This window comes from Pempheris klunzingeri, chromosome 22, assembly GCF_042242105.1.
Source record: "Pempheris klunzingeri isolate RE-2024b chromosome 22, fPemKlu1.hap1, whole genome shotgun sequence".
Taxonomy (NCBI): Eukaryota; Metazoa; Chordata; class Actinopteri; order Acropomatiformes; family Pempheridae; genus Pempheris; species Pempheris klunzingeri.
Genome location: NC_092033.1, coordinates 1,009,358 through 1,028,009, shown reverse-complemented (window position 1 = coordinate 1,028,009; position 18,652 = coordinate 1,009,358). Strand labels below are relative to the sequence as shown.

Here is an 18,652-nt window from a genome sequence, read left to right as displayed (position 1 = left end):
CCAGCAGACATGCAGCCGCTTTGATAAACAACATCAGATGGGAAAAGTAGAACCTGTGTGTGTCTGAAGAAAACAGCTCACTTCCACACTAAGTTTCCACCACGGCGGAGGAATTAATCCAAACGAGCTCATTACTGATGGGTTTTTACTTTTATTTTCCCAGAGTGGAAAGAAAGCCTCCGACCTGCCCCCCCAAAGGAAAAAAGCTCTCCATTAGCGCTCTATTATCCACCCAGAGGGGGTGAGGGGGGAGGCAGATGGAGGTTTACATTCATTTAGGGCCCGAGATGCTGCATCGCTAATCAGGCAGTCCCCCTTAAAAGAGAAGCAGCGGACTGCAGCTTTAAGGTGGACTGGAAGTGTTGGGGGGGGCAGAGCTCTGCTTTTTCTGCTTTTGTGTCCAAATGTGCTGGTGGAGGAGGGTCTCTTCTCACTTTTAACACTTTCATCAGCTTCCTTCCCTCTAAAAGGATCTGAAACCTTCAACTGAGACCAAAGAAATGTACCAAAGAAAAAAAAACCCATCAAGATTAAAAATTTAAAACTAGTGAGAAAAAAATTCCACAAAATTCTCAGAAACTAAAAGTGGAAAATTTACACAGAAAATCAAAACTTATTGAGACAAAAACTTGAAAAGTTCTACCAGATTAAAGTTGAAAACTACAAGAAGAAAATGAGATCTTCTCTGATACTATGAAGTCAAACATTCTGAGTTTTAAGGTGAGGACTTCAAGTTTTTCCTGTTTTTTTAAACCTAAAATGTCCCTTAAATCATCAGATTAGATATAAATTATATATCAGACAACGAGGAAAGACTTGTGACTTGATAATGAGAATAATTTCTGCCCTGATTTGATAAAAAACGATACAAAGCTAAAAGTTACTAACAGAGGGACAGGAAGTGGCCAAAGTCCTGCCGGTAAAAGCAGGTTTTAAGGCCGAATCAGAAGAAAGTTGGAGAGTTTGCTCAGCGAAGCAGGAAGTGGACACCGGTCCTGGTCGGCTGTGGTTATAGAAGAGACTCGGCTTCAGATTTCTCTCCGTAAACCTGCTGACGGTGACAGAAGAGAAGTAACCAGGATTCAGCGCAGAACAACAGAGGAGGAAACTCTCTCCTGACGACTGATGTCACAGTCAGGGCCTCCAGAGCGACCAGCATCAAACCCCCGACTCTCCAGAAAGCCTGCGCTCATTCACATGTTGTTATTTATTAATTCCTCCCCAACAATGAGCGTGGCGGGGCCCCATTGTTTCAGGGGATCAATGTAATCCGCAGGCGGCTCCGGCGGCCGCCTGAATCGGGACCCGGGGGCCGCCGCTCGCCATTCAGCATTCGTCGGAGCCGGGGCACCGCCGATTGTCTCAAAGGTCACTCATTTAGAGGCTCGTCCCTCCCGGAGAGAGCGAGGAGCGGCTGAATGAAGGCAGAGAGCGCGATAGCAGCGGGTTATCAGGGAGCCACTCATAAGACGCTCCAGACCTTTTTAAGGCCACCTGGAGTTCGATTAGAGGAGCGACGCAGCGCACGATTCAACATTCAGCGTTTCATCTGCTCCTCAGGTGAGGAGTGACGCACGTGACTGTGGACGTCATCACGTCATCACGACCTGGCAGGTTTACAGCGGAGCGTTAGAGAAAGACAGAAGAGGACGGAGGGTTATATCCAGAATAAAAACCCTCAAACTCCGGATTTAAGGGGGAAAATTTACGAGAGAAAATAACTCAAAAAGTTACGAGAAAAAAAACTTGAATATCTTGGAGAGTATTCATGTTTTCTTTCTGGGAAATTTACCACTTTTAATCTCTAAGATAATTCTTAAAAAAAGAAAAAAAATACTTGAATATTCTGAAATAAAATCATGATAAAAAAATCTGAAATTTATGAGAAAAAAAACTGATACCAGAAAATTTAGGAGAAAAATCTCACAAATTTCAGAGAAAAAAATTGAGTATTCAGAAAGATTTGAGTCGTAAATGGACGAAAAATATCTCCACTTTTGGTTTTTCCCCCATAACTTTATTACTTTAAACTCAATAAATGTGATTTCTTTTCTCAGAAATTTACAATTTTAAACTAGAAGTTTTCTCTAAATGTAGTTTTTCCACTCTCAGTCGTCTTAATACAGCGTCGTCGTCCACAATAAACCAGCAAATAAAGGATGACGAGCTTCAAAACGTCCACCTACAGCCACAGAAGAGCCAAAGAAACCGATCAAATATCCACCAGGCTGAAAAAACCCTCAGCACCAAAGATGGAGATGGAAAAAAAACCAAACAGGCTCTTCAAAAGAAACGCAGCCGGACTGAACTCAGCTCGTGAAAATCACACAACCTGTTTGTTTCTGTTGAAAAACCAAACATAAGTAAAACAGGAGAAGAAACGGACGTTAGCATGTCAGCTAAAGTCATGTCCTCTGGCTAAGCTAACCACTGATAATAAAAACTAAATTAAGGGACTTTCAGAGGATAATTAGAAGATGAAGAGTATTTTTTTATAGCAGCCCTTAAAAAGAGCCTTACTGTAAAACTCTGTAAATCTTAAGGGATTTTTGCTTCTTTAAAAACTCCTTTACCAATGCAGAACCCTTTAAAAACCATGTATGTATGTGAATCCATTAACTATTGATTGAGTGAGTCACCATTAAAGCTGGAGGCTTTTCCACCATCCTCATCAAAATGTATTTATGTGTAACAGAAATCCAGTTTCTGTTGGGAAAACGTCACGATCTGTTAAACAGCCTAAAAGTCTTTTGATATTGTGAAGCTAAAGGACTAAAAATAACATTCAGCCAGCTTTAAATGTTGTTAAATGAGCTTCTGGGAATTATCTTGCAGAAAAACAGACGCTTGGACAAACAGAGACGCCGCTGACGTCCATCTTTATCTCATGTGACTCCGGGTGAGACGGCCGGCGAGAGGATTCCCCAAAACCTCCTCTGTTGATCCCAGACTGTGGTTAAAAAAGTGGAAGACGACGTCAGGAAGTCAGACGGAGAAGCTGCCAGAGCCGCCATTTCACTGGACGCCTCTGTGGCACCAAACTCCATTGACAAATCTAAGCATTTAACAGAAAACTGCTGTGCTGTACTTCAGTTATTTGCACGTCACGATGTTTATGACTGTGTCACCTCCAGGATCACGGCAGCACCTCTACGGGAGGAGGTGAAACACATTTTGTGCCATTACAGGCTCTTGGATATGGATTTTCAGACACAACGAGGCCCCTCTAATGTACGCAGGGTGCTAAATAAAACGCCGCCGACACCAAAAGAGTGCCTCTAAGTCCTCAACACATTTCTCCTGCCTCACACAGAGCAGAGAAATCGGTTGAAAGGTTCTCCTTCGTGCCTGACAAATAAAAACAGAGTGATTTTATATATCGACCCTCGAGGGCGCCGTATAATTTAGCTGTGGAGGTTCAGTCAGTGTCGCGGTGCCCACATGTCCAAAATCAATCAGCACGGAGTTAAAAGTCGGCAAATGAGCTTCATTACGGAGCGCTGTCATTGGTGGATCGCCCTGGAAGACTTTTGGTGACCCCCGAGCCGACAGTTCCACCTGATGGAGCACAATTTGTCTGAGGAGTTGTTAATAACGCTGTCAGGGGCCGCGTCGTAACGAGCCGACCTCTCCATATATCTGGATGAGTTCAATTAGACGCGGGCGGCGGCGGCGGCGGTGGCTTTCATCAGCGTCCACTCGCTCGCCGCTCGCCTTTCATCCTCACAGAGCCGCTCTAATGACGACGGGGCGCCGTGATGAGGGGAAATGGGCTTCCTGAAGCACATCCAGTTTCCTGCAGCCACACATGCAGGTTGACTTTAGCTTCTGTCAATGAGTGGCCAGTATGTAACTCACAGGTATTAATTACTAACAACTAAAGTATTGCAGAGGATATTTGAGGAGGTAGTAAAAGTGTTGGAACTGGTCCAGTAGATCACAATAGGTCCACTAAAAGAGCTTGTCCTTTTGGTTTAACCACAAACAGCCGTTCTATCGCTCTCTGCACACACACCAGACTGCATTCACTAAAACAGGGATTTTAGAGAACAGGACACAGGAGCTGCTGCTCTGCTGCTGCCTCCATCAGTCAGTGTGTTTGTGTTATTGTGTGACTTTGGTGTTTCAAAGGGTTATTGTGGATCTAAACCAACTAAACGAAGTGTTTTTTGGATCAAAACTAACCCTTTAAAACACCAAAGTCACTCAAAAAGTCCTGTTCTCTAAAATCCCTGTTTTAGTGAATGTAGTCTGGTGTGTGTGCAGAGAGCGATAGAACGGCTGTTTGTGGTTAAACCAGAAGGATCTTCCAGTCTTCCAAGTGTCTCTACTTGGCTGCTTTTTTGGTCACTTTTAAGCTCCCAACAAAACTTCCTGTGCAGATGTTTCACATTAAAAGACCCTCTGTTTTTCCTGGCAGGCTTTTAATTTGAAAAAAAGAGCAGCAGGTTTCGAGCTAACAGGTCACTTTGAGTGTACTGCTGATGGTCACAGCGATACACCGTATTTATATCATATTATTTATGACTTTCCTTTTCCTATCAGCTCCTCCAAACACCACGCCACCATTAGGACTAAGTAAGTCGACATGTTGTTCCTCCTTTAGCCGACAAAGAGTCTGACGTCAGGATGAACCCAGTCATCTTCCTTCTGACTGATGATGACTTAGAGTAAAAACACGGGGAACGACAATGACTGAGTTCAAGATGACGGACGCACCGACATGAACGAGACTCTGGAGATTAAGACTTTTAAGACTTTTCGGACTTTTTAAGGCCCCGTGACTTTGTTCTTCGACGGACTTGATGAATGTCCTGCTTTATAAACTCACTGGCTGTGGCTTGAACACATATCAGAGTATCTACAGACACGCTGCTCTTTCCCGGCTCGTGTGGCAGCATTTAATTGAGAACGCCGCCGCTTGACGGCCACGGTTAAGGTCACCCGTCCGCCCCGCACTGTTTACTGCAGAACCAGCGAGCGGACAGGATTATCCGCACTCATTATGTACTCTGTTTTGATAGTGTGCCTTTGAGATAACGGGGCTGCTGAAAAACGCATTAGTAGCTGTTCAGATTTCCATCAGTGCAGCTGCCAGACGTTTTCTTTGTTTACACTCCATTTACCAGCGAGGCCCTTCAGTCCTGAAAGGTGCCGAGGAGACGGACGGCTGCAGTTTGTCCTTTTCACTCCCGCTGATGGAGGAAAAACTCAGATCGCTCATTGCGGTAATCCAACAATGGAGGAATACTCCCTTAAAAAGGTCCTGAGCTGCTCGGTAAAGCTGAACAAGCACCAGCTGTTCGGTTTGCTCAGATACTCAAGGTGAAAGAACGATGAAGTCTGATGAGGCCCCACCAACAGGTCCCTTTAGTAGCAGCGCAGGAGCTGTCGATCGTTTCCTCACGGCCTTCGACATCAGATGGGACTTTGGAGGTTTCGGAAATTCAAACATGCACGATTCCACTGCATCTGCTGAGGAAGACTGAGGAGGGGTGACACAACAGAAAGCTCCGGTATGAAGCACCACTAAACCGACGGCTTCGTCAACGACTGCTTCAGAGATCAACTGTGAACGCTCAGATCTCAGGAGGAATAAAGAAAGACGGAAACACAACATAAAGTGCTTCATACAAAGTCCGATTCTCTCCTGTAAAGGGCAGCTCTGCTGTTTCTAACCCAGTAGGTCCCTCTGTGTCCACATCCTGGTGTCTGAATGACTGGTAGGTACTAAAAGTGTTGGAACTGGTCCAGTAGATCACAGTAGGTCCATTAAAAGAGCTTGTTTGATCCACTGACAGGCTCAGAGTGTTATTCTAAGTGTGTGACAGCATCATGGAAAGGATCCCTACAGAGAGAGACCTGGAAGATCCTTTTGGTTTAACCACAAACAGCACACACACCAGACTACATTCACTAAAACAGGGATTTTAGAGAACAGGACACAGGAGCTGCTGCCTCCATCAGGTAGTGTGTTGGTGTTATTGTGTGTCAGGCATTAACCCCACACAGGTGTGACATTCAGCTGATCATGTTACCCTCTTGTTTGTGATCACACTGATTGATTAAGTTAAAGGTTTAAGTATCCAGCTGTTATATCGTTCTCTTCAAAGCCACCAGACTCCTTTGACAAAAAACATCATTTTACCGCAGAGAAAACAGGAGTTGCTTTTTTTTTTACTGCTTTTCTCAATGGAGTCTGGTTGCAGCCCGCAATCTACTGGGCCAATTCCAACACTTTTTGTACCAACCAATCATTTACACAGCAAAATGAGTTAAAACCCTCTCAGTTAGAGATGGAGGAACAGTCGCTGAGCAGAAATTTAACGACACAAAAGGAAATGATTTGAGCTGAACTTGGTTGCAGTGTTGGAGTGAATGGACTCTTCCTGACTCTGCTGTAGCAGCTGATTGACCCCCCCCCCCTCTTCTCTCTCTGGCAGTGGTACAGCTTATCAACAGGGGACACAGGACAGAGTCTGGCCCCTCGCCCACAGCTTGGCAGAGGGGTGCAGCAGGGACAGAGGCCCCCGCCGCCCTACATATGAAGGCGGAAGTTCGGCCGGTAAACACAGCGGGGACGCCCTCCAGAGGTGATCCTGGCTGCGGGGGGCGACCGTGCGGGTTCAGGACCGGGTGGTCTGACCGTGACTCTGCAGCGGGACGCTCAGATCGAGTTGAACACGAGCCTCCTGGGACGGAGAGACGGCTGTGATGAAGTCAGATCCATGTGCCGAACTCTGCCGAGCTCATAATAGGTTTGAACTGATGAATGTTTCAGTAGCACGGCGGAGAGATATCAGCCTTTTCCTAAATATTGGATATCAGCGGGTGGAAAGAAAGGATAACATGCTTTAGTGAAGTCTCCCCAGACGAAGCTCTGTCAGTCTGAACAACAGAAATTTAAATTTCAACTGCGTCAATATACTTTAAGCTACGAGCGTCTTTCAGGCTTTAAAAAGAGGAATCAAACTTTGGACGACTAAACTTTAAATATCACAGTTTCTGCTTGTGAACGTTAAAGTCATGAAGCTTGTCACCATCGTATCCGTCGAGCGATAACACAAGAAACTACAAGAAACAGCCATTACTTCGCTCTCTTCAAAACCACCAGACTCCATTGACAAAAGCAGTGATTTTACTCTGAAGTTTTTGTCGACTGCAGCCTCGATCAGTCGGTTTGCTCATGTGACTGTGTGATTTAAAGGGTTCGTGTGGATGTGACACAAATATTAGTGCTACACAAAACAACATAACCAGTCAAGGCAGCGGTCAGCAACCTTTTAGAAACTGAGTCATATGAAGGGCGACCAGTTTGTCACACTCCTCTGAAATAACACATGAGCTCAGTTTGCCTTTAGTTATATATTATTATTATTATTATTAATAATGATACTCATCTATGTGAAGACACTGATCATGTCACAATAATCATCAACAATGACTTAACAAGGTGGGAATCAGATAAAATCAATATTACACATTTAATTTCTATTAATCTCAGCAATTGTTTACATTTTCAGATGATCACTTCTACAACATTTCATAGAACAAATGTTCCATCTTCACTGACAAAGAGCCTTTAAACACATCATCAGCTGTGCTGCACCATGTTAACTTCTCCTTCTTCTTCTTTATCAGAAAACCTGGAGCTCTAAACGAGGCTTCCGACCTCCTGAACACAGACTGCTGCTGCTCACCCAAAGCGGCCTCCAGCTTCCCGGTGGGCAGTTAGCATGCTAGTTAGCATGCTAACTCTGTGACCCGCAGTGAAGTGTCTCTCCGCTTTGTCGTCGCCCCGCAAATGAGACACACGCAGTTTTCTTTCACAGTAGTAACAAAGAACTCTTCCTCCCACTCACTGTGAGTTCTCTGTCTTTTCTCTGCCATGTTTTTTGGGTTAGAAACCGCGTTCATCTCCCCGTCTTCGCTGCGCCCGCTAGCTAGCTAGTTCTGTCATGCGCACAACACTGACCTTTGAACTCGAAGAGGTCAGAGTTCACCCAACACTATCTAAACTTCTTTTATTTTTAAGATGTTGTCATTTTCAAATCTATATAAATGCAAGTGATCCCCAGTGCAAGTGACCCCCGGTCTGGAAGAGTGGTTCTCAAATGGGAGTACGTGAGATTTTTAAAAAATATTGAAAAATTATCAATTCAAAAATCCCTTATAAAATATATTTATTCAATAAATATTTCAATAAAATATAAGTGTAAGTTCATAATCTGAATTTTATATCAAGTGGGCTATTCAATTTCATTACCCTAAACCCAGAGGCTCCCCCACACCAGGGTGGTTTGACCCAAAGGCATCACCTGTCACCTGTCACCTTGAGAACGCCAACGATGGAGTCGTGGTTAAAGCGTAGCAGCAATGCTGCTGACAACACGGAGGGACAAGTGCCAAAGAAGACGAAACCAACATTCAGACAGCATTCAGGAGAATATGTTTTAATGGGATTTACGTCCACAAGCTGCAGCCCACCCACCAAAGGCCTGAGTTTTTACTGTGGGGAGAAATGAGCCAACAGTGGCATCATGGAGCCGGCACACCTTCAGCGCCATCTCAAGACAAAACATGCATGTCAGGAGTTTTTTTAAAAGGAAACTTACTGAACTCAGGTCATCTCAAAACACGATGTGGAAAGCCCAGTCACAACATTTCTTTTTCTTATTTTCAACCTACAATGCTTTGCCCTGGTTAGGCGGTACTGTGACTGTGTTGTGTGAGGTAAAATCACTGTTTTTGTGAATGGAGTCTGGTTGTTGTGAACTGCTAACTGATGCTAACACTTCTTGTTAGTATCACAGCTCTTTTGCTTTTGTCAGACAAACAACAAACACAAGGAGACAAATTCTGATCCCACATTCAGGCAGCAATTAACCCCCCCACCACCAACACCCCCCACCACCACCACCACCCCCACCACAAAAAAAAGCCATCAGTTCGATCATGTGGTCAGTCTCCGCCCGTCACGCCGACAGCGGACGATAAATCCATTTAAATGCAAATCAAACACGCCCCAGGTCTCATTTTCCTCGTGTGAAACAGAGTTCGCTGGAATGTGACACACGACGGCATCAGCTGCTGTGTTTGGGAGCGTCCACGACTCCACCGATCGGTTTATTGATCAGCGGATCAACGACAGCTCCAATAAGTATTTAAACATTTAAGGGATGCTTGATTGCAACAAGTGACGGGAAAAGAGGATGATTTTTTCTCTGTTTAACATCACTTTAAAGCTTCAGACTCTTAACCAACTCTAAATACTTTAAGTACATTTTGCTGCCAATTACAATGTAAGAAAATGACAAATGCCTCACTAGTAATGGAGGATCAGTAGTTTTACATGAGTAAACTCTACATTATCCTTATATATCACAAAGTACAATTAATTAACAGACTATTTAGTTCCATTATTTACAGCAGTTACACCATTTTAAAAACCCCTCTGGGCTCTTTGTCATGGAGATCTGCTTGCGATTGATCAGAAAATGATTAAAAGAAACTAAACGGCAGATAATTAGCTGCAGCGCTATCTGTAGGAGAGAGCGACGAGTCGGGTTCAGGCCAAAAACAACTGAACGATGTGTATCATCACGTCCTGATTACAGAGTCAACATCAGTTCGGCTGCACACGAAGATAAAACAGAAAAGCCGTGCCGACTTTGTAAACAGACCCAAAGACAGAATTAGTGACAATGCTCCTTCGATCAATCAATCAATGCCCCAATCGCTTTGTTTTCCCGCTGCCTTCGACTTCTCTGAGAATAACGCAGGATATCACATCAAACTCTGGGTTGTTTATCATCAATTCACTTTTCAGCAACGTGCCCAGAAGATATCTGAGCGACGGCGAGCTGAAACAGAAAGACGACGGCTCCAGAGCCGCTGCCGCTCTCCAGCTATCATCATCATCATCATCCTCCTCCTCATCATCATCACTGAGATTTCAATCGCCAATCTTTGCTAATTGGGTTTTCAGAAGCGACAGAGCCTTTTTGCTGCTCACATGAATGGAAGTTCACACGAGTGTTGGATGTAAGGGCAGAAACAGCCAAACTAAACTAATGCAGCAGTTTCAAAGATTGGTTTTTCCATATTATACCCTTCTAACAAAGTCTTCACAGCCCAGTGTGATTGATTTGATTGACAGATTAAAAACAGTGTTTTCAGTCAGTAATATACCTGAAATATCAAAATATTTCATCACATTGAAAATCCAGAATCACCATAAAGAAGCACTGCTTACTTATATAACAGCCGTTATATTGCTCTCTGCAAACACACCAGACTCCATTCAAAAAAACAGTGATTTTAGACAGGAGTTGCAGGTCTGCTGCTGCCTCGATCAGTTAGTTTGTTTGTGTTATTGAGTGACTTTGGTGTTTCAAAGGGTTTTTTCAGATCCAAACCAACTAACTAAAGTGTTTTAAGGAGTTAGTTTGGATCAAAACTAACCCTTTAAAACCCCAAAGTCACACAAAAACTCCTGTGTCCTGTTCTCTAAAATCCCTGTTTTAGTGAATGTAGTCTGGTGTGTGTGCTGTTTGTGGTTAAACCAAAAGGATCTTCCAGGTCTCTCTCTGTAGGGATCCTTTCCATGATGCTGTCACACACTTAGAATAACACTCTGAGCCTGTCGGTGGCTAAAACAAGCTCTGTTAGTGGAGTTATCCTTTAATTTAATACATGCGTAGGAAATGTTGAGGTAGAAAAAAGCTGTAAATGGAAATATTAAGTCCATAAAGGCATTAAAGAAGAGTCCCTGAGAGCCCTGAGCGTCTCTTTTGAACAGATATCATGTTTTTATTCAGCACCTGACTCCAGTTGCTTCTATTTTGCTGCTTCACTTTGAAGCTGCTGCCAAAGAAACGAGCCCCTTTTTTTCCTGCATCTTCAACCTATTTCAGTTCGCTGAGCGACGACGTGAAGGAGAAAAAAACGATGTGATGTAATGGAGGGTGCTGTGACACGCTGACACGGCCTTCTGTTCTCAGCGCAGCTCCTCTCAATAAAGAAATAAATGATCAGATCTCACGCTCCCTATCGGCAGGGCGACACCCCCCCTCTGCTTTTATTACATGTTAAATAATCGCTGGCGTCTGTCTCTGTGATTCCAGACTGAAGCGATGTTTGTTCAGCAGCTAAAAAGGCCCCGCCGGAGAGCGCCGGCCGCCTTTATTACTTCACTCCTGCAGCATCACCAGCTCGCCGCAGAGACGTGTCACTCCATCACGGGCGCAGCTCACGGCCCACACAGCAGGAGAGCCGGAGCGTAAACGACAACAAGAGGAGAATAAAACACGTGAAGAAGATGGCTGCTTTGACTCAGAGGGGGGGTTCAAGACGTCGGACGCTTTCTGTCGCTTCCCATCAGCCTCGGCAGCAGGTGACACTCTGCTGGGGCTTTTAATGTGAAAGGAAATTGGGACTTCTGAGTGACTGGTTGGTTGTTTGGTGGATAAAACAGTGAAAACCAGTGATCAGTTTTCCCCAAAGCTCCAACTAAACTCTTATTAGTCCACAGCTTAGACGTCCTCCTGTCCACTGTCACAGAGGGAGGAAGAAACCAGACAAGATTCACATTTTAGAAGCTGGAATCTTCTTAAATCGATTATTCAAACAGCTGGGGATCAGTCTAATAGCTGGATTTCCAACCATCACAAATAGTATTTCAGGATGAGAGTTATATTCAGTCAGCTGTTTGCTTTGGTTGCCTCATAAAACTTCCATCCTCCTGACCTCTGACCTCAGGCCGTCTTTATTAACGTGGCCGAGCCCCCAGACCGCAGGCAGAAACCATCAGCGGAGGGGAATGTGGCCCGGGGGCCGCCGCCGCCGCCGCCGTTATGAAGACATTTATTTGCCGACTAGGACGAGCTCGCACCTCCAGCGAGAGTCGGGGAGTATTGACCGGCGGCGGTGACGACAATCACAACCCGCCGAAAGGTCAAACTCTATATTAAGTGAGCAGAAATTATAGAGCCGCTGCTGCGCCCGCTGATCATCTCTGCTCCCCTTAATCGCAGATAATGAGAGGATGAAGAATGGCGGAGAGAGCGGCGGGCGACGTTATTGGTGCTGATTAAATGGATGGTTAGAGTCCGTGTGTGCATGTCGGCCATGTTCACACCGAGGACACGTTTTAATGCACTGGCCCGTTTCCTCGAGTCACTGCAGACGTCTTAATGAGATTTAAGACTCTTCAGGTGCACCAAACCACCACGTACTGTAAGAGTCCCTGCTTGTTTAACCACAAACTCTGCACACACACCAGACTTCACTGAGAAAAACAGTGATTTTACGCCACAGGACACAGGAGCTGCTGGTCTGCTTCTGCCTCCACTGGTGAGTTTGATTGTGTTATTATGTGACTTATTGGTGTTTTAAAGAGTTAGTTTGGTGTTTTAACGTGTTAATTTAGATTCAAAGTCACAGCAACTACAATAACAGCTCCTGTGTCCTGTTCTCTAAAATCCCTGTTTTAGTGAATGTAGTCTGGTGTGTGTGCTGTTTGTGGTTAAACCAAAAGGATCTTCCAGGTCTCTCTCTGTAGGGATCCTTTCCATGATGCTGTCACACACTTAGAATAACACTCTGAGCCTGTCAGTGGATCAAACATTGAGACCGAGATGATCAACTGGACCAATTCCAACACTTTTTGCACCTTCCAGCCATTTAAACACCAAAATATGCACAAATATCACCTAAAAACATTCAGAATTGTTCTTTAAATAACTGGAGTCCTAAAATCTGAATGAATTCCTTCAAATTAAGAGCGCAGAAACATCACTTTTCCGACTATTTTTACTGGCCCCCTTAAACACCTTCACCACAGGCTGATTTAACGGCTCTTCTGGACACACATGAAGAAACACTTGTGTCTTTGCCCCAAAGTGACTTTAAAAACCAGAACAGATGGTTTCACTGTGAAGAAGGGAAAATAAACTGGTGATACCGTGGAAGCTCTCCAGTTCACAAAAAACTCAGCTTCAAAGGTTTTGGATCTCATCATGGCTGACGAACAAGAGGGGAGGAAGACGAAGGGCGGGCGGCGGGGGGGGGGGGGGGGCATGGGGGGGGGGTAAATGGAGTCATTTCAGACCATGATTTAGTCATTTGAGGGCACAAATTATTAATTTGAGGGAACGAATGGAGTCATTTGAGGTTATGAATTACTAAATGGAGAGAATAAAAAGTTATTTAAGGGGAGCGGATTACTAATCTGAGGCGGCTCAGGTTTACATCACTGCTGTGATCATGACAGAAACACAGGTGGATTATGGGATTGAACACGCTGCAGGTGGAAAACTCCTTTAAAGAGTCCTATTTTCTTGCTCTTTCTCTCCCCGCCGACATAAATAGCCTCACATATGGACACTTTATTAATTCAGCCCCGACTTGGCAGAGTGGCGGGGAGCCGAGAGCACTAGACCGGGACCGGAGGGGGTCCAACTGGCCCGTGGGAAGCGTCGGCAGCCAGGGTCGGCGCCCCGCGCTCACTGCAGAGAAAACAACCGTTTAACATGTTGGATTAGCCGGGATTAAGGACATCTGTTGAGCAAAGTGAGGCGCTTCTCTTGGTTTTATCTCTCCTGCTGTGACGGCAAAGAGCGACCCAGGAGGCACCGGGAGGGAGGAGGAGTCACCGGGAGGAAGGAGGAGTCACCGGGAGGAAGGGGGAGGAGTCACCGGGAGGAAGGAGGAGTCACCGGGAGGAAGGAGGGGTCACGGGAGGAAGGAGGAGTCACCGGGAGGAAGGAGGAGTCACCGGGAGGAAGGAGGAGTCATGGGAGGAAAATACTGTTCGGAGTTTCTACTCTCACTTCACTACTTTCTACCTCCAGAACTTCCGTGTGCTGAGCGACTCCCCAGATTAATTCCTAATCTGCCTGTTCCTGTCACATTACATCACCTAAAGTAATAAAACAATACTGTAACTTCCCACATGGAGAAACACGCCTCAACGCCTCCGGTTCCTTGATGACTTCTTCCAGCGCTGCGATCAATACTCACTTCTGTCATCTGCAGCTATTGATCAGGGGGGTAAATCAAGCCGAGCCGACGCTCTACACAAAGTATTTATAGCGCCGCATCACAACCTTCATCAAGTTTCATGATCTCCACTAGTGGAGGAGCAGCTTCCGGCGTTAGATCACTGAATTATGGTGGAGGTGGATTAATTAAAGCTTTAAATCTGAATCTTTAGGTTCTTTTCTCAACCTGTTTGGTTTTAAAGGTGATAAATCAGTAAAGAATGTCCTGAATGATTCCCTGAAGATCACCAGGACGTCTGTAGACAGTCCAGAACCTAAAGAACCTAAAGAACCTAAAGAATATATAATATCACACAGAGCAGCAGATCAGGAACTAGAACTGGATCATTCAGCATTACTTCTAATCTGATTAATGAGTCATCACAGGAGCTGATCACTGATCAGATGGTAGCTGTAGGAGTACTAACAGTAGTACTAGTAGTAGTAGTACTAGTAGTATTAGCAGACTAGAAGTAGTAGTACTAGTACTAGTACTAGCAGTAAAGTACTCGATAACACTAATGATCTTTAGTCTTCAGGTTTTCTGATCTGAACTAAAAGTCTCTTCGGCTCTGATCCTCCAGGAGGAGGAAGAGGAGGAAGAGGAGGACAGCTGGCTTTCCTAGAGAGGCCGAGAGGAGGAGGAGGAGGAGGAGTAAGGCTGGGGGGTGTCTGAGGGGGGAGGGGGGACTGACTGGAGGCCAGCAGATGGATCTCTGTGAACAATAGAGGCAGACAGATGCAGCCACAAAGAGCAGCGACCACACACACACACACACACACACACACACACACACACACACACACACACACACACACACACACACACACACACACACACACACACACACACACACAGGCGACCTCCGGATTGGACGACTCTGAGGCTGCAGTTCACCAGACGGCCTGTGGGGGCGCCGCCTCAAACTGACTGGACTTTTACTGAACAAAACATAGTTTTACTCCAAAATTAATATTTATTATTATTATTACTATTATCATTATTATTATGATGATTATTATTATCATTATTATTATTATTATTATTATTATCATTATTATTATCATGATTATTATTATTATTAATGTGTTTTTATTTTTACTGTTCATGACACATTTTGACATTTTTCCACAAAATGCAAAATAAAAGAATCTCTTCAAACTTTTTCATTCATTTTTACTCGACATCTTCTGCACAAATTAACTAAAGTTTTTTTTTTTCCAAGAAAGAAAAAAAACAGTAGAATAATGAAAAATTATTAGATTTTTATAAAAAGTTGATCTGGAGTGGAACAAAAGTGAATAATTGTCACCTATTATGAGAGAATTAACCTTTAAAGACTCAACCAACACTTAAAAAGCAGATATTTTTCTTTTATGAAGTTTAGTGGTTTAAAAACACCAGACTGACCCTTTAAGTGCAGTGATTTGTGTGTTTAAAGTTAAAATCATCTAGATTTTTATATTTTTGTGTCTTGAAACATAAAACGTAGCTTGATAAGTTGAAGAAGTTGAACTAGTGGCACTTATGTCAGGAGGATTAACCCTTTAATGACCGCTGAGCAGACACTTCTCTGTTTTAATGAACTTTAATAACTGAACATCTGCTGCAGCTCCTCTCAGATATCACAGCTTCCTGCCGCCCCCCCCCCGGGGGCTCTGACCGGGACAAAGGGTTTTTTTGTCTTGTTTTGTGTTTTTGTTTTGGTCCCTTCCCTCCCCCCCCTTCAGATGAGGGTCGCCCTGCCTGAGGCGGAGAGGAAACATCCCAACACACTCGTCTGTGGTGGTGGGGGGGGGGGGGTGAGTGTGTGTGTTTCCACCAATAAAACACTCAACAGTAGTTTATCACTGGGGGGTCCACTCCTACTGCACTCTGGTATTTCACCATCAGACTGAACTTGGAGAAATGATCCTTTAAGCTGAAGAACATCAGGTGTGTGTGATTCAAACTGGATCACAACTTAATTGATCTCTCGCTGCTGATTCCCGGGCAGATTTTTTCCAAACTATGATCCACTGGTGGTTCGCTGGGAGGAGCTGGACTCCAGCCTCTGAGTGGGAATCAATAATTAACGTTCGACTTGTTTGTTTTATTTGATTTGAAGCTGCTGGATCCAAACTAAATAAGTAACATGTAACTCAGAATGTCAGACTGCTCCTTTAAAAGCAGCATCATCACAGTTTATGGAGGAGGTGTGGAGCTTCATCTCCTCCTCCTCCTCCTCCTCCTCCTCCTCCTCCTCCTCCTCCTCCTCCTCCTCCTCCTCCTCCTCCTCCTCGCCGAGTGTGACGACTTCCAATATCAGAGTATTTGATTTGAGGCGAGAGTGTAAATATTGGCAGAGTGGATCTGAATGAAAGGAGCTCTGTGAGTTTTTCCTCTGCAGGTCGGAGGAGGCCGAGGACTCGCCGAGGGGGGGGGGCATTTTCTTTCACTGACTCCCCTTCCTGCGCTCGTCCCACTGACTGCCGCGGTCGTCACTTCCTCCCCCCCCATCGGAATCCTAAATTACAGCTGCGTCTCCTCCGACGCCGAACACACAAAGTGACCCTGACTTCTGCATAAACTAGTTCCCTCTCCGACTCAATGATTCACTCCATCCAGACAATTACGGCGCCCTTTAACAGCTCGCCATCAAAGCTGCCCCCCCCCCTCATCCCCGCGCGCCCCAGACTTTTTTTTTTCCTGCACCATTATTGCTCATCCGCAATCACTTCAAATTAGATCTACAAGTCAATAAGAGCAGTCAATATTTAATTTGCTCACAGCAGGTGGTGATTCAGTCGGAGACATGGTGGATCTCCAGCGCTGGACGCCATCGTGACGCCGCCGTCCTTCATGTGGAGCGCGGAGAGGGCCGGGGCCCACGTGGGGGGGACGCCTCGTTAACCACAAAAATGGGAATTATGGTCTCATTCAAGGAGTTCTGTTTGTTAACAGTTAGTGAGTTTCCTGCCGACAGCAGCTGGAGGGAAAACATCAACTCCCAAAGGACGAGTGTGGAGGTATTTTCATCACGTGTCTCTGAACTAAGCATTTAAATCAGCAAAGCCACAGAACAACACACTGACTGATGGAGGCAGCAGCTCTAAAATCCCTGTTTTAGTGAATGTAGTCTGGTGTGTGTGCTGTTTGTGGTTAAACCAAAAGGATCTTCCAGGTCTCTCTCTGTAGGGATCCTTTCCATGATGCTGTCACACACTTAGAATAACACTCTGAGCCTGTCAGTGGATCAAACAAGCTCTTTTAGTGGACCTACTGTGATCTACTGGACCAATTCCAACACTTTTTGTACCCATTTTCTGTGTTCTGCAAAGTAAAACGACTGTTTTTGTAAATGGAGTCTGGTGTCTGTGACTTGCTAATGAAGTTAGGACCGACTTTCCACAAAACTTTGACATTTTGATCTTATTTGTGCTCTAATCTCTAAAATCTGGTGCTAGAGGAAGTTGTTTTTACAGTTTTATGCAGAGTTTTGAAGAGAAAATGGGCAGAAATGTAAAAAAAACCCATCTTTTTATGGTCCCACAGTGATTGAATGCTGCTGATTTGTCAGAGTTAAGTGAGCATCACCTACTGTGATCTACTGGACCAATTCCAACACTTTTAGTCACTCAGACATCAAAACAAGTACAAACAGGAGCCGTGTTGACGCAGAGATGGCAGTTGAAAAGATAACAGGACATATTTAGGACGGTGAAAGTCAACCTCAGGAACAATCAGCATCTAAATCGTCCTTAATATGACTTGATGTCAGTCAGTGCTGTGGATCCGTCCTGGCTGTCCCGGTGCATGCTGGGATATCCAGAAAACCAGGAGGAAACACTGACGCTGACATCCTGAATTCCTTTTTCAGATTGAGGGAGTGAAGGCGGCGGGCTGTTAAACACTGCAGAACCCCAGGAGCGTCTCCAGAGGACGGTTTAACAGCTTCGCTCGGTGGCGTATTATGATGTTCACAATTGATCTCCCTCTTTGGCTGAGTCTAATTATGCCTTGGGGAGGTAACAAAGGAAGGTGTTGCACGGCGGACTCTTCATTACTTGGCTGGAGGAGGACCTTGGCAGCCACTCAGTCGGTCTTTACACACAAAAACACAGAAGAAGAAGCTGCGGAGGACGTTTGTTTATCTGTAGTGTGTTCGAACGGCCGGCGGCTCTTTGTGTCCACGTCAGCGCCTCCGGGGAGTTTAGGGTTCTTCTTCTGCTGTTTGACTCTTAAGAGGTTTTAATTGACTCGTCTGGTTAACAGCAACTGAAAGAACGACTTTAACGGCGTTTTCTAGACGTGTTGACACCAATAAACTGTTTAGATCAGAGCTCACGCTGCCGTTTCTTCTTCTTCTGGTGACGGCGTCTCTTGGAGGACCTTCTTCTTCTTCTTCTTCATGTCCAACCTCAGCTGAAAGGCTTCAGACTGGGACACTCCGTCGTGTCATGGCATGATGTGACGCAGCTTTACAGGAAGTGTTTGTGACCTCAGACAAATTGGTCGTCATGGTTACGGTTTACGGTCAAAACTCTGAGCTACAAAGTCGTAGCAGCGAATAATCAACGTTAAAGCAGGAAACGTTTTCCAAACAAGAGAAACTGTCAACGACATATAA

The 18,652-nt window shown here is 44.9% G+C and overlaps 1 protein-coding gene across 1 annotated transcript in view; it reads right to left on the bottom strand.

The window, feature by feature from the left end:
- Positions 1 to 18,652, bottom strand: part of phf21b (PHD finger protein 21B) — a 79,396-nt gene that overhangs the window by 22,321 nt on the left and 38,423 nt on the right. The window lies entirely within an intron of this gene.